Source organism: Procambarus clarkii, chromosome 64 (assembly GCF_040958095.1).
Source record: "Procambarus clarkii isolate CNS0578487 chromosome 64, FALCON_Pclarkii_2.0, whole genome shotgun sequence".
NCBI lineage: Eukaryota > Metazoa > Arthropoda > Malacostraca > Decapoda > Cambaridae > Procambarus > Procambarus clarkii.
This window is the reverse complement of record NC_091213.1, coordinates 30,998,873-31,011,729: the sequence shown is the minus strand read 5'-3', so window position 1 is coordinate 31,011,729 and position 12,857 is coordinate 30,998,873. Positions and strand designations below refer to the sequence as shown.

The following is a 12,857-nucleotide window of genomic DNA, read 5'->3' as shown; positions in this document are numbered from 1 at the left end:
CTGAACCTTGCAGGAATTAACCTCACTGAGGACCAAGTCACTCTCCTAAATCTGGGCATAAACTGTCACGTTATGTCCAGACCGAGTGAGATGGCCCGGAAAGTAGAGTTGGAAATTCTGTTGGGCGACATATTCGACCTCGAGACACAAAAGAAGGTCACTACCAAAGATACCTTACAAGCAGAACTTATTGCAGAAGGAGGAAAGAATCGAGGCAATTACAGAAGCACCATACTGTCCCCCGAGCTCAAAGCGGCAGCTAAAAGCCTTCGTGAGAACAAGGAGATAGTTGTCAGGAGAGGTGACAAGTCGCCAATATATGTCATTCTTAAAAAAGACGAATATCTGGTGAAAATGAACCTCATACTCTCTGACCAAACTAAGTTCCAAAGGGTAACGAAGGACACTACAGCCGAATTGAAAGCAAAGGTCAACAAACTGATCGAAACTGTGAACGCCAAGAAATCCGGACTCCACCTGCCAAAGATCAATGGGGAATATAAACCTGGATATGCGTATGGAAATGTCAAGACACACAAGCCTGGAAACCCACTTCGGCCAATCATTAGCCAGATACCCACACCCACGTACAGACTGGCGAAGCGACTCAACGGCCTGCTGACTCCTTATGTTCCTTGCGCCTTCAGCCTGAAGTCTCCAAAGGAATTTGTTGACTTACTGTGGGGCACACGGGCCACAGGGATAAGAGCCTCGTTGGACATAGAATCGCTGTTCACTAACGTACCAGTGGACGAGACAATCGGGATGATAGCCGACAGAGTGTATCGTGATCCAGCCTGTACTCCTCTTGACATACCAGAAAATATCCTAAGGAAACTACTCCAAGCTTGTACTAAAGAGGCACCCTTCTTGAGCCCGGATGGGCACATGTATAAGCAAGTAGATGGGGTCGCCATGGGTTCTCCCCTAGGTGTCCTGTTTGCAAACTTCTACATGGGTACCATCGAGCAAAAAGTCTTAGTCGACATGAACATGAAACCGGCCATATACTGCAGGTATGTTGACGACATTTTTACACAGGTACCTGATGTCAGACATCTGCAGGAGTTGAAAGAGGCCTTTGAGCGGAGTTCCGTGCTGCGTTTCACTTATGAGATGGAAAAGGATGGGAAGCTGCCCTTTCTAGATGTAACAGTCATGGAAAAGAGCGGAGGTTTCCACACTGCAGTCTACACTAAGGAAACGAACATAGGAATGTGCCTAAATGCCAAAAGCGACTGCCCAGATAGGTACAAAAGGAGTGTTGTTAACGCATATGTCGACCGTGCTCTCAGCCACAGCTCAGAATGGAAGCAAGTCGACGAAGAACTCTGTAGGGTAAGGCAGGTCCTAGTCAACAACGGCTTCTCCAATGGTTTCGTCGAAGACATCATAAGAAGGAAAGTGAAACGCCATGCACCCTCTGAAGAGACAACCAACACAATACCTATACCCCCTATTAGACTATTTTACAGGAACTTCTTTTCCACAGCTCATAAAACGGAGGAAAGGGTCCTGAGAGATATTGTTAATAGAAACGTTATCCCTACAGACAAAAATCAGAGGATACAACTGACGATTTACTATAAAACCAGAAAAACGGCCAGCCTACTCATGAGAAACTCTCCAGACACAAAACAGAACGCTTTAAAAGAGACTAACGTCGTCTATGCCTTCAAATGCCCTCTTGGGGACTGTAAGCTCCAAAAAACCCAGTATATAGGCAAGACAACAACATCTCTTTCTAGACGTTTAACGATGCATAAGCAACAGGGCTCCATTAAGGAACATATATTCTCTTCCCACAACCAAACCATCGCCAGAGAAATCCTAGTAAACAACACAGAAATCATCGATAGATACAGTTATAGCAGGCGGCTTGACGTTTGCCAGGCATTACACATCAAGAAGTCAACACCAGCAATCAACAGCCAATTAAAGCACAACTATATTCTACCCACCTCAAGACTTCGCTCCCATATAGAAGCATCAAGAAATATGGACCAATAGGCTTTCTACAATCACTTCTATTCAATACCCATTGTTTCATGTTCTGGCTTGTGTTGATGAAATTAATACCTTATTAAATTCCACCTCACCCCATCCACCTCACTCAAAATGTAGATATAAACAAAATCGGAGATGTGTAAGTTCTATTCAGTTGTTTATGTGTTAACTAAAGTCGTTGAAAATGTAATAAGTTTTACGAAACACGCTCAAGTGTCGCGTCAGACTAGAAATAAAAATGAATTTTGGAGAATTGATTTTTTAATTACCTCCAACAGTGAAAATAAATGTACGAAAGATTGAGAAAATTCGTGTTAGAATTATTAATCTTACTTTTTTGGTCATATTTAATAATATATGTCTACAGGAAAGACTGTTACCAAAATATACTAATATATATATATATATATATATATATATATATATATATATATATATATATATATATATATATATATATATATATATAACTGAAAACTCACACCCCAGAAGTGACTCGAACCCATACTCCCAGAAGCAACGCAACTGGTATGTACAAGACGCCTTAATCCACTTGACCATCACGACCGGACAAAATGAGGAGTTTTCAGTTGCATATTGTCCTGGGGACCATTCAGGCTTGTTCGCATTTGTGTTCCTCACGTGTGCCCCAAAGAATGAGGTGATTTGGTAAAATGCTATGCCCAAGATTACTATCCGAGTGCCGGCGGTAGGGTGGTTCAAATAGCCTCGGTTATCACCTCATTTTGTCCAGTCGTGATGGTCAAGTGGATTAAGGCGTCTTGTACATACCAGTTGCGTTGCTTCTGGAAGTATGGGTTCGAGTCACTTCTGGGGTGTGAGTTTTCAGTTGCATGTTGTCCTGGGGACCATTCAGGCTTGTTCGCATTTGTGTTCCTCACGTGTGCCCCAAAGAATGAGGTGATTTGGTAAAATGCTATGCCCAAGATTACTATCCGAGTGCCGGCGGTGGGGTGGTTCAAATAGCCTCGGCTATCACCTCATTTTGTCCGGTCGTCATGGTCAAGTGGATTAAGGCGTCTTGTACATACCAGTTGCGTTGCTTCTGGGAGTATGGGTTCGAGTCACTTCTGGGGTGTGAGTTTTCAGTTGCATATTGTCCTGGGGACCATTCAGGCTTGTTTGCATATATATATATATATATATATATATATATATATATATATATATATATATATATATATATATATATATATATATATATATATATATATATTAGTATATTTTGGTAGCAGTCTTTCCTGTAGACATATTTTATTAAATATGACCGAAAAAGTAAGATTAATAATTCTAACACGAATTTTCTCAATCTTTCGTACATTATGCTTCACTGTTGGAGGTAAATCAAAAATCACTTCTCCAAAATTCATTTTTATTTCTAGTCTGACGCGACACGGGCGCGTTTCGTAAAACTTATTACATTTTCAAAGACTTCACAAATACACAACTGATTAGAACTTGCGTTTCCCTGATTTTATATCTACATTTGAGTGAGGTGGGAAGGGTGATGTGGCATTACATTTGAGTAAGGTGGGAAGGATGATGTGGCATTAGAGGATATTAATAGGGTATTAAAAGTATCAACACAAGACAGAACACGAAACAATGGATATTGAATAGAAGTGTTTGTAGAAAGCCTATTGGTCCATATTTCTTGATGCTTCTATATTGGAGCGGAGTCTTGAGGTGGGTAGAATATAGTTGTGCAATAATTGGCTGTTGATTGCTGGTGTTGACTTCTTGATGTGTAGTGCCTCGCAAACGTCGAGCCGCCTGCTATCGCTGTATCTATCGATGATTTCTGTGTTGTTTACTAGGATTTCTCTGGCGATGGTTTGGTTATGGGAAGAGATTATATGTTCCTTAATGGAGCCCTGTTGTTTATGCATCGTTAAACGCCTAGAAAGAGATGTTGTTGTCTTGCCTATATACTGGGTTTTTTGGAGCTTACAGTCCCCAAGTGGGCATTTGAAGGCATAGACGACGTTAGTCTCTTTTAAAGCGTTCTGTTTCGTGTCTGGAGAGTTTCTCATGAGTAGGCTGGCCGTTTTTCTGGTTTTATAGTAAATCGTCAATTTTGGAGAAGTGATTTTTGATTTACCTCCAACAGTGAAGCATAATGTACGAAAGATTGAGAAAATTCGTGTTAGAATTATTAATCTTACTTTTTCGGTCATATTTAATAAAATATATATATATATATATATATATATATATATATATATATATATATATATATATGTATATACATATATATAAATATATATATATATATATATATATATATATATATATATATACATATACATATATATATATATATATATATATATATATATATATATATATATATATATATATATATATATATATATATATATATAACCACAATTACATGACATACATCTTTGATACAGAATTAATATAAACTGGGTGATGTTTGTCATACATTGACAATACACAGAGTAAGTAATATATACTGTCACATAATCTTATCATAATTATAATTTTTGTGATACGAGGCTATCAACCAAGATATCACTGTATAGTTTAAGCACAATCATACACCAGCCTCAGTATGATCATACTGGTGTATGCGTGGTCATAACATACAGCAACCAACAACAACAGCAGACAGTTTAACAGGAACACCAACAACAGCAGGCAGTTTAACAGGAACACCAGCAACAGCATGCAGTTTAACAGGAACCACCAACAACAGCAGGCAGTTTAACAGGAACACCAGCAACAGCAGGCAGTTTAACAGGAACACCAACAACAGCAGGCAGTTTAACAGGAACACCAGCAACAGCAGGCAGTTTAATAGGAACACCAACAACAGCAGGCACTTTAACTGGATCACAAACAACAGCAGGCAGAGAAACATGAACCACCACTAACAACAAGCAGTTTAACAGGAACCAACAATATAAGCAGGCAATTAACAGCCACCAACTCTCCAACAGCATCCGCAGCCACCAACAACATTAGACAAATGAACAATCCCCACCAGGAAATTAAACTAACAACAATAGCATCTGTGCTCCGATGAACTGCCGGCAGTTGCAATATCAACTAAGAATGCAAAAATCTGTACAATTGGTACAGCAGCAAAACCCACTTGATGTATAATACCTACCACCTTACAATCAGCCTCGGCACTAGGCAATACCGTCAGAAATAGCAGCAGAGGTAGCAGTACCAGCGGAGGTACGAGGAGCCACCTCAAGCAGCAGGCAGAAGAAACAACAGCAGCAGGCAACATAAATAGTAACATGTATTGACTAGAATCGGCAGCAGGCGGCTGTACTACAACACCTATAGACCATAGACCAAGCAGCAGCAGGCAGTAGGAGACTGTGTAGTACCCGCTGCTGCAGGTACTACACAGTCTCCTACTGCCTGCTGCTGCTGGTACAACACAGTCTCCTACTGCCTGCTGCTGCTGGTACTACACAGTCTCCTACTGCCTGCTGCTGCTGGTACTACACAGTCTCCTACTGCCTGCTGCTGCTAGTACTACACACTCTCCTACTGCCTGCTGCTGCAGGTACTACACAGTCTCCTACTGCCTGCTGCTGCTGGTACTACACAGTGTCCTACTGCCTGCTGCTGCTGGTACTAAACACTCTCCTACTGCCTGCTGCTGCTGGTACTACACAGTCTCCTACTGCCTGGTGCTGCTGGTACTACACAGTCTCCTACTGACTGCTGCTGCTGGTACTACACAGTCTCCTACTGCTTGCTGCTGCTGGTACTACACACTCTCCTACTGCCTGCTGCTGCTGGTACTACTCAGTCTCCTACTGCCTGCTGCTGCTGGTACTACACACTCTCCTACTGCCTGCTGCTGCTGGTACTACACAGTCTCCTACTGCCTGCTGCTGCTGGTACTACACAGTCTCCTACTGCCTGCTGCTGCTGGTACTACACACTCTCCTACTGCCTGCTTCTGCTGGTACTACACAGTCTCCTACTGCTTGCTGCTTCTGGTTACTGCCTGCTGCTGCTGGTACTAAACAGTCTCCTACTGCCTGCTGCTGCTGGTACTACACAGTCTCCTACTGCCTGCTGCTGCTGGTACTACACAGTCTCCTACTGACTGCTGCTGCTGGTACTACACACTCTCCTACTGCCTGCTGCTGCTGGTACTACACACTCTCCTACTGCCTGCTGCTGCTGGTTTTACACACTCTCCTACTGCCTGCTGCTGCTGGTACTACACAGTCTCCTACTGCCTGCTGCTGCTGGTACTACACAGTCTCCTACTGCTTGCTGCTTCTGGTACTACACAGTCTCCTACTGCCTGCTGCTTCTGGTACTACACAGTCTCCTACTGCCTGCTGCTGCTGGTACTACATAGTCTCCTACTGCCTGCTGCTGCTGGTACTACACAGTCTCCTACTGCCTGCTGCTGCTGGTACTACACAGTCTCCTACTGCCTGCTGCTGCTGGTACTACACACTCTCCTACTGCCTGCTGCTGCTGGTACTACACAGTCTCCTACTGCCTGCTGCTGCTGGTACTACACAGTCTCCTACTGACTGCTGCTGCTGTTACTACACACTCTCCTACTGACTGCTGCTGCTGGTACTACACAGTCTCCTACTGCCTGCTGCTGCTGCTACTACACAGTCTCCTACTGCTGCTGCTGCTGGTACTACACCTCTCCTACTGACTGCTGCTGCTGGTACTACACAGTCTCCTACTGACTGCTGCTGCTGTTACTACACACTCTCCTACTGACTGCTGCTGCTGGTACTACACAGTCTCCTACTGCCTGCTGCTGCTGGTACTACACAGTCTCCTACTGACTGTTGCTGCTGGTACTACACAGTCTCCTACTAACCTCACCCACACACTGGACTGCGTTACAGTCGGTCTCTTATCAAGCCGTTACTGAGCAACTAAGAAGAAGGAAGCTCTTGTAAGGCGGGAGGGAAGGTTAGGGAGACACCGAACATCAATTTTACAGAAGTTGTCTCCTGAGATGAAAGGTTCTGTTTGTCATGTTTCTTGATTCAACAAGTGGAGGATGCTAAACGTTTTTCTCCTAGGCTCCAATGATGGGCGGAGTGGCCAGTCTCCAATTACACAGAGAGCACTTCTCACACGACTGTCCCACTCACAGAGACAACAGCAGCACTTGATGTAGTCGCCCAGCACACCATCACAAGAGCAACAACCTACAAGTTTCCATAGAGCTATAGAGCTATAAGTGCATAACTGAATGGAAATGATGGCAAAACACTTATTTTGCAGGAAAACTGCTCTAAGACTCATCATGGAGGACAATTAGAGCTAACCAACCATTTTAGACATAATTTCAGTTCTAAATGATCTATAACTTACCAAGATTGACCTCACTTGTTTCGTTCTTGTTGTTGTTGTTGTTTTAGATTCAGTTACTCGGAACTAAAAGTTCCAAGTAGCATGGGCTATGGTGAGCCCGTAATTGAGTTCGGTTATTCCCGATAACCTTGTTACTCTGATATTTGGGTCAACGTTTTATATGGAGGTGGGGTTTCCTCCTTTTTCCCTGTTTCTTTTTCGCTTCTGTTTTAGTCGTGTTTTAATAACATCATCTTGGTGGCGGATGTAGGTGCAGAATGTTCACTAGTGAGTCCCATTCCTCAACGGCTTTCCTAATCATTGTAACGGCTGTGGAATGTGCTACTAATGCAGCTGCTGTCGTTGGATTACTGTTTAGTTTGATGTGTAGGGAAGTTTGGAGAGAGAGGAGAGAGGGGGCTTATCTTGAGGTTATTTTGAGACGATTTCGGTGCTTAGGGTCCCCGCGGCCCGGTCCTCGACCAGGCCTCCTTTTTGTTACACACCCCCGAGGAAGCAGCCCGTAGCAGCTGTCTAACTCCCAGGTACCTACTTACTACTAGGTGAACAGGTGCATCAGCGTGAAAGAAACTCAGCCCATTTGTTTCCGCTTCCACTGGAAATCGAACCTGGAAACTCAGGACTACGAATCCGAAGCGCTGTTCACTCAGGTGTTAGGCCCAAAAGAACACCTGGCAGCGGAGGGATTCGAACCCACGCCTCCGAAGAGACTGGTGCCTTAAACCAGCGCCTTAGACAGCTCGGCCACGCTACCTACTTGACGAAGGGTCTGACGAAGGTCCAGGACGAGCAAAACATCGTCACTTTCATTTCAGGTGTGTTAAAGTTATTAGTTTTTACCCAAGTTTTTGCCACGTGTTTCCTACACTTTCTTATAATATGAACGAGACTAAAAAAGAGAACGGGCTCCCATGAATTAAATCCCCTTAAGTATTTGTTCTCCCTTCTCCCGTGCCCAAAATAAAGTGCGTAGAATTACGTAATTATGTTCAGGAACTTAATAATTTTCAATTTAAATTCATAAGAACGAATTTCTTTTAATTTTTCTGAAACATTTTACACTATGGAAGAAGCTCCTCCAAGTTGGTCTGCAGCCTAAGAGTTAAGACACTTTGCTAAAGGTTGTGAGAACAGTGTCGAGAGCGGCTCTACAAGAAAAGAGGGAGACATAAATCGATCATCACATAAAACAGCCCATCACTGCTCTGTCTCTGTAAGGCAAAGGGAAAGTGTGTGCGCTGGGAATCAGTGTTAAAACCATTTTGGTGACGTGGGACTGATAATAATATTATGATGACCAATGATGACTGATGTGAGTTATGATGATGAAATGAGTATCATATATGATGAGTGGTTAGGAATAATGGGATTAACTAAAGGTGAACGTAACAGAGTGCTCCTCAAGCCAAAATCTTTAAGGGTAGATAAATGTTTTTTACAACGAAATTCATGAATGTCGAGAGGCATAATTATTCCAAATAGCTGAAAGCTAAGAGGTGGACGAGGAGCCCAAGCTTGAAGGCACACAGAGACAAGCACAGTGATCACACACTCGTCCCACAGCTTCTCTGCGAGGTAGACTCTTGGAACACTAAGAACAGCTAAACATTGTCTCCATTGTGCTCAATGTATTTAGCGATGGAAAATCCTGCTTGAACAACAAGAAGAATAATTACAATAATATGACAAAAATAAAGCAACAGAGAGCGATAGGCAAAATATAATTCTTCATGCGTCAGAAAGTCAGGCTGCTGGTATATAACACAGCCAATTGCAAGTTACGAGGACTGGAAAGAGGATAAGAAGACAAGTAGTATAAGATAAAGAGGATATGGAAGTCTTGTATCCGAAGACGATAAAGACCTGAGAGCAGACATTAGGCTAGATCTTCAAGGCCATACATTAGCAGCTCACTGTCAGAAACATACGACAACCCGACCAACGTCCGTCAAACCTTCAGAAATTTCGACAATTATACCATATATGGGACCCATATACCGGGTCCCATGAAACAACGGGTCCCGTTGTTTCACTAACACATGTATTGGCAGCTCTGCCATGGGTACCTAATAGGCAGCTCCGCCATGGGAACCTAATAGGCAGCACCGCCATGGGAACCTAATAGACAGCTCCGCCATGGGAACCTAATTGACAGCTCCGCCATGGGAACCTAATAGACAACTCCGCCATGGGAACCTAATAGACAGCTCTGCCATGGGAACCTAATAGGCAGCTCTGCCATGGGAACCTAATAGACAGCTCTGCCATGGAAACCTAATAGACAGCTCCGTCATGGGAACCTAATAGACAGCTCTGCCATGGGAACCTAATAGACAGCTCCGCCATGGGAACCTAATAGACAGCTCCGCCATGGGAACCTAATAGACAGCTCCGCCATGGGAACCTAATAGGCAGCTCCGCCATGGGAACCTAATAGACAGCTCCGCCATGTGAACCTAATAGACAGCTCTGCCATGGGAACCTAATAGACAGCTCCGCCATGGGAACCTAATAGGCAGCTCCGCCATGGGAACCTAATAGGCAGCCGCCATGGGAACCTAATAGACAGCTCCGCCATGGGAACCTAATAGACAGCTCCGCCATGGGAACCTAATAGACAGCTCTGCCATGGGAACCTAATAGACAGCTCCGCCATGGGAACCTAATAGGCAGCTCCCATGGGAACCTAATAGACAGCTCGCCATGGGAACCTAATAGACAGCTCCGCCATGGGAACCTAATAGACAGCTCTGCCATGGGAACCTAATAGACAGCTCCGCCATGGGAACCTAATAGACAGCTCCGCCATGGGAACCTAATAGACAGCTCCGCCATGGGAACCTAATAGCAGCTCCGCCATGGGAACCTAATAGACAGCTCCGCCATGTGAACCTAATAGACAGCTCTGCCATGGGAACCTAATAGACAGCTCCGCCATGGGAACCTAATAGACAGCTTTGCCATGGGAACCTAGTAGGCAGCTCTGCCATGGGAACCTAATAGACAGCTCTGCCATGGAAATCTAATAGACAGCTCCGTCATGGGAACCAATAGACAGCTCTGTCATGGGAACCTAATAGACAGCTCCGTCATAGGAACCTAATAGGCAGCTCCGCTATGGGAGCCTAATAGACAGCTCCGCCATGGGAACCTAATAGACAGCTCCGCCATGGGAACCTAATAGGCAGCTCCGCCATGGGAACGTAATAGGCAGCTCCGCCATGGGAACCTAATAGACAGCTCCGCCATGGGAACCTAATAGACAGCTCCGCCATGGGAACCTAATAGACAGCTCTGCCATGGGAACCTAATAGACAGCTCCGCCATGGGAACCTAATAGACAGCTCCGCCATGGGAACCTAATAGGCAGCTCTGCCATGGGAACCTAATAGGCAGCTTTGCCATGGGAACCTAAAAGGCAGCTCTGCCATGGGAACCTAATAGGCAGCTCCGCCATGGAACCTTCGCCAAAAATGGAAAATGCAAAACATTTAACAAGAAAAACTCCAAAAGATATGAAAAACAGTTCTTAATGCAAGGGACCTGAACTACAAGGAAGACAAAGGGGACTGACGATGTACACAAGGAAGTATTCTTCAACAGTGAAGACCGCTGACTCAGGTGGCTGCGTGTGAACTATAGGCACACATGGCCCACATAAATGTTAAGAGAGAATTTCATTCGTACTAAAATTGGGATTAAGTTTGAACGGTTAAACGAGAGTGGATAGAGGTATGAGCCAAGCTCGTCCATGCAAGCCCATTTAGGTGAGTACATCTAGGTGCACACGCACGCAAGCGCACCTTCATTCAGTGTAAAGAATCATTCAGAACTTTGTATACCACATATTAACGACCAATTTTGGAGTATGCGGCTCAGGCATGGAGCCCATACCTTGTCAAGCACAGGACGAAGCTGGAAAAAGTTCAGAGGAATGCCACTAGACTAGTCCCAGAACTAAGAGGCATGAGTTACGAAGAAAGACTGCGTGAAGTGGACTTCACCACACAGGAAGACAGAAAAGTAAGGGGAGACATGATCATTACCTACAAAATTCTCATGGGAATACAGGGTAGATAAATATAAACTGTTTAACACTGGTGGTACGCGAACAAGGGGACACAGTGGAAATGTAGCACCCAAATGAGCCACAGGGACGTTAGAAAGAACTTTTTCAGTGTCAGAGTAGTTAAAAGGTGGAATGCATTAGGCAGTGATGTGGTGGAGGCTGACTCCATTCACAGTTTCAAATGTAGATATGATAGTGACCAGCAGGCTCAGGAATCTGTACACCAGTTGATTGACAATTGAGAGGCGGGACCAAAGAGCAGAGCTCATCCCCGCAAGCACAATTAAGTGAATACAACTAGGTGAATACACACTTCACACACCTCTGCTGCCTGTAGAAATAGATCCCATCTGCTCATCATGAGGGACTTCAATCCTGGAAGGATAGACTGGGAGAACAAGGAACCGCATGGAGGCGAGGATACATGGAGAGCTAAACTATTGGGTGGCAACAAGAAACTTTTTAACCCAGCATGTCAGGGAACCCACAAGAATGAGAGGAAATGATGAACCAGCGAGACTCTACCTAATCTTCACTCTGAACGACTCCGACATAAGCGAAATCGGTTTCAAGGCCCCAGTAGGAATGAGCGACCACAGTGTACTGACGTTTGACTATCTGGTTGAATAAGGGTTAATGAACTCGAGGAGGGGAACTGAAAACAAAAGGCTGGTATTTCGAAAGGGGAACTATGAGGAGATAAGGAAACACATTTAACACATCCTAACACATTTAACATGGGAAACAGAGCTCAGGGGAAAGGTGGCCCAAGACATGATGGACTACATCATGCAGAAGTTTAAGGAGGCAGCAGATAAGTTTGTCCCAGTCCAAAAGGAAAACAACGAAATGCAGATGAGAAACATGATTTAATCAGAGATGTAGGCTAGCTAAGCAGCAAAGTAAAAAGGTGTGGAGAAACTATAGAAATAACAGGACATGACAGCAGTAAAAAGTACCAGAGTGCCAGGAATGAATATGTCAGGTTGAGAAGAGAGGCAGAAGGGCAATACTAAAACGATATCGCAAGCAAGGCAAAAACTCACAGCCACATCAGGAGAAAAACAACAGTAAAGTAACAGTTAATGTTATTGAGGATAGAGGCAAACAGACTCACTACAAACGACAAGGAAGTGTGTGAGGAAATGAATAAGAAATTCCAGGAGGTCTACCCATTAGAGCAAGAAGAAGTTCCAGAGATAAGAGAGTGAATAGTTAACCAGGAACCACTATAAGAGTTTGAGATTACCAGTGGGGATGTAAGGAAGCCTTTGCTAGAGTTGTATGTGGCAAAGGCTATATGCCCAGATGGAATCTCCCCTTGGATACTAAAGGAAGGAGAAGAAGCACTGTGCCTGTCACTTTCTACAGTGTATAAGAAATAACTGGTAACATGGGAACTGCCCAA

The 12,857-nt window shown here is 44.1% G+C and overlaps 1 non-coding gene across 1 annotated transcript; it reads right to left on the bottom strand.

The window, feature by feature from the left end:
- Positions 1-8,052: 8,052 nt before the first annotated feature.
- TRNAL-AAG (transfer RNA leucine (anticodon AAG)) lies at positions 8,053-8,134 on the bottom strand. Its single transcript has one exon. It is a non-coding gene; the product is annotated as a tRNA-Leu (tRNA).
- Between the last annotated feature and the right edge of the window lie 4,723 nt (positions 8,135-12,857).